The sequence below is a fragment of the Limulus polyphemus genome, unplaced genomic scaffold (assembly GCF_000517525.1).
Source record: "Limulus polyphemus unplaced genomic scaffold, Limulus_polyphemus-2.1.2 Scaffold10, whole genome shotgun sequence".
NCBI lineage: Eukaryota > Metazoa > Arthropoda > Merostomata > Xiphosura > Limulidae > Limulus > Limulus polyphemus.
This window is the reverse complement of record NW_013665620.1, coordinates 1,064,797-1,069,623: the sequence shown is the minus strand read 5'-3', so window position 1 is coordinate 1,069,623 and position 4,827 is coordinate 1,064,797.

The following is a 4,827-nucleotide window of genomic DNA, read 5'->3' as shown; positions in this document are numbered from 1 at the left end:
AAGCTAGCTAGCTTTGTCCTCCGTTATTTACTAGCCACACCCTATTTTCCAAAGTGATGTTATGTAATGTTTTCGTCAAAATACTAATGTCCGATGAGAATCCACTGAAGTTAAATTATTTGTAATATTCGAACATTGTAAATGCTCCTGGTCAAATATCTGAAGTTTTTCGATTAATAATCGTTATAACAATCACAGTTATAGCTTCCAAAGTTTATAGCACACTAACTATAGCTCTCTTTTTTCGCGCGTCGCGTTAGTTATATTTATAGGCGTGTGGAGGCTTTCAAGAAAATTCAGATTACGTAACAATACAAATTTGAGCGTTTACGTACATACATATGTTGTTGATTCTTACTCTCGAGAATTTTATACAACTTTGGAGAATAGGCGGAAGTTTCGCAATACATTTTTAACAGTATAAGCTATGTATGTTTCTAAATAGAAATTTAATCTAAACAAAAGTTGATATTAAAATAAATAGATAATAATAATAAATCCGTTACAGTATTTACGTAATTAATGTCTATATGTGTAGACATATAGTAAAAATATCAGGCAGTAGCACTACCTATGTAGGGATGGCTCGGATCGTTCATCGAAATGGTACCTTAAATATCTTCTCAATAGGTCATCAGAACTGTACAATACTATACAGTGTTTCCATTTATAACAATATCTATCTAATGACTGAGTCACAAGTTCTGGGAATGTCTGCAAATATCATAGCAAAAGTTTGAATTTCTTGTTCTTATTTCTTCTGCTTCTTTTTTTATTGCATGATAAATCAAAAACCAAAACAATGGTGTTAACCATTTTTACTGATGTGACATAGTTTCAAACGGAGTATCCGCTTTTATAAGTATTATTAATAATTAATAGGTAAAAAGCGTAAGTACAGCATGTAAAAGGAATTATCAGCCAATAATAGATAAACAATAAATATTACATTTGGAACCTCATTATATTTAGAACTTGGTTATAAGTACAACCATCCTATGTCTATTGAAACACAGCATTAAAAACAACAAGCAAACAAGCAAAAAACTATTTTTTTAAAAAAGGAAGTAAATTATAGGACAGTTACTATCACAACAAGCAAAAAACTATTTTTTAAAAAAAGGAAGTAAATTATAGGACATTTTATATCACTCCTTCAAAAAGAATAATACAAACAAGATAGCAGGGATGACATTTGTATTATCCCTACATAATAGCACAGGTATTGTTTCTGAAAGATTGATATTAGCCATCCCTAAATGATATGTTTGAAGTTAAGCACAAAGCTACACAGTACGCTATCTGTTCTCTGCCTACCGTGGGTATCGAAACCCGGTTTTTATCGTTGGAAGTTCGCAGACATATCGCTGTGCCACTGGGGGGCCATCCCTACTTCCTTTTTTTTACGTTTTTTTTCCCCATTACTTGTTATATATACACAAGTGTGTGTATATACAAATAATAATGTACCGTTCGGGTACTCATATTATGTATAAGTACTACTGTGAAATATTCAGAAGTCTTCATAATTTCCACACAAATTGACTTAAAAAGAGAAAGTATAATATATTTTCTCATACGACTTACGTAAAGTATAATTACTAATGCATCGAAAATGATAAATTAAGTCATAACGAAAATATACGAAGGTTATTAGACTTGAATATTATTTACAGCCCATGATACTAAAAAGCATGCAGGATCAAAAATGTTTTTTACTAAACTTTGGAACCCTAGCGCCTTCGACAGTTGGAGCTGTATTCTTCAAAGATAACTATACAATGTTAAAGATATGTTCGACAGGTGGAGCTGTTTTCTTCAAGGATAACTATACAGTGTTAAAGATATGTTCGACAGGTGGCGCTGTTTTCTTCAAGGATAACTATACAGTGTTAAAGATATGTTCGACAGGTGGAGCTGTTTTCTTCAAGGATAACTATACAGTGTTAAAGATATGTTCGACAGGTGGAGCTGTTTTCTTCAAGGATAACTATACAGTGTTAAAGATATGTTCGACAGGTGGCGCTGTTTTCTTCAAGGATAACTATACAGTGTTAAAGATATGCATTCCTATGTTTCGACAACAATTTCCTTGGACGTTTAGTGTATCATACAAATTAAAATACTATCTGATATGGAGATTTATTTCGGTTGCCTATAGTATTCATAAGACAGCAACAAAAAGAATGATTCAAACTTACGTAGAGCCATTCAAGTTGAACTCATTCTTTTGTTGAAAATAAACACTTCACTTCCTAAACTGTACATTATAATTGTTTTCCCTCATTAAACTTCTGTCTTCCATGTGTTTCAAAAATGTTCATTAGTCCTAGCGTAATTAAGATTTGAGTATATATGATAGAAACTTTTTTTTATGAAGTCCTTGATCTAGGAAGGTCACCATCCATCTGAACAGCTATGTATTCTTGAAGGCTGCCACTCGGAGATCCGTACAAAGCATTTTTGAAATGGCCGTCTAATTCATTCAACTTATAGCATAAAGATTAACGATGTCTGGTATAGGGTATGCAATTTAATTGCTTTCAGAATACTAAAGAGTGTTATGTTTCAGAAGTTGAACTATGTACTGTGGTGCACTCTGGCGTTTTTCTGGCTTCAATTACCGACTTAGTTATTCATCATGTTAACTACTCGTGCATACAAATTATTCTTGATGATCGCGAAGACATTTCATGAGTGGTGAATAATACATATAATGGCACGTAAAGCTCTCGATTTCGTCTTTAATTTTCCTAAATAGTATCCAAATGATTTCGCATAAACACAGCTCTTTAGAGGTACTTTTAATTATCCTTTTAAGTCATCAATTAACATAAATCTTTCCCAGTCGTATATCTTCGTATAGTAATAAAGTGTCGAATGTTATATATCTATTTAATGCATTTCATGGTTGTTGTCCTCTAAAGAATATGATAAAATAATTTCAGCTAAAACCCAACTGATTGAGATATATTATTTCAATAGCAAGCCTTCCGTTGGCTCAGCAGTAAACTTCAGTCTTACAACGCTACGGGGCTCGATTCTTGCAATGGGACAGTCCAGACAATTCATTACGAGGCTTTGCGCTTAAAATAAACAAATAAAGTAAATCAAATATCTTTCGTTTTAGGATAGAAGCAAATGCTTTTTGCACTATCTTTGGTGCTGGTTTGGTACAAAAACTTTTCATGTGGTACCATTCATTTGTAAAAAGGTCTTACTGAATATATTTCAAACAAAAAAAACATTATAGAGCTCTTTGGTATAAAACTTGTAGTATGTCCAGTGATAAAAAAATTTATTCATATGGTATCGTATTACCGCGTGATACTCTAATTGTATAATTTCAAAAACAAAACCTAACGTTTCGGTGCTTTTACTTACTTTAATATAATTTTTATCTGTGTTCAAATATCCGATTTTCTACCTAATATCCCATGCCAAGCAGTAGTAAACAAAACAGGTTAGAAATTTATACACAGCAGTTTATCGTAACGCTATGATTAACGTAGAGAGTTTTCTGAGAGAGAGAGAGAGGGGGGGGGGGGGAGCTTCAGTAAGGTTGGATGTCCTGATAACAAAGGCATACTCATAAATGATGAGCCAAGGACAAAAAGTCGATGCTGGTCGAAGTAATGGGCTTATTTAAGTAATTACCCTTTTGTTGATTATCCACAGTGAATGTATTATGCTTATTTGGCGGGTATTACCTTGTTTCTGCTTTTAATAAAAAGTCAAACTGGAATATTTTGTCGCCTAAATTACACACACGTTGAAATGAAATATTATATAGTTCTGAACATTAAGTAGTAAAAATAATGGCTTTAATACCAAACTCGGTAACTGTCATAGGTAGTTTAAGTGTGTTTACTATGTTTGCACTTTCTCAGCCGGTTTAACGTTTGTATATCTGAGAAACTTCTTTTCAGCTTTTAATGTTTAATTTTGAAGTATCTGTTTGTACGTATGTACGTATGTGTATATTTGTATGTATATGTAAGTATACAGATAGATAGGAAAGGTATAATTAGATAACACTTACTGTAAATCAATTCTTTAATTGTTGACAACAATAATAACATCTTACAGCTATGACGCTTTATATATATATATATATATATATTGTTAATGATACAGTGTGTCACTGTAGTATGGGTGAGAAGTATTTAAAGCGACTACTTGGTCTATAACCCTACTCAATCAAAGTTCATTTTAGACTCCAAGAAGCTGTAATAGCGAAACGTTATCACAAAGTTTTCTTTGATCTGGACTAATAAGTCTTGTTTTTCATACTTCCCAAACTGTAATATATATTATTGACTTGAGACATTACTTGGGTTTTCTTGTAAATTAATAGGCATTTTAATCATTGTAACGAATTTATTATTACATATTTATTTTAATATCAACGTTTGTTCAGATTAAGTTTATATTTAAAAACATGCATAGCTTATAGTGTTAAATATGTATTGCGAAACTTCCACCCATTCTCCTAAGTTGTAGAAGATTCTTGAGAGTAGGAATCAACATATATGTGTGTACGTAAACGCTTAACTTTGTATTGTTACGTAATCTGAATTTTCTAGAAAACCTCCACGTGCCTATGAATATAACCAACACGACGCACCAAAAGAGAGTATCTATTATTAGTTCGTTATAGTCAGTGTGCTATGAACATTGGAAGCATGACTGTGATTATTATAACGCTGATCAATAGGAAAACTTCAGATATTTGATCAGGAACCTTTACAAAGTTCCAACATTACAAATCATTTAACTTCAGTGGATTCTCATCGAACATTAGTATTTTTACGAAAATATTACATA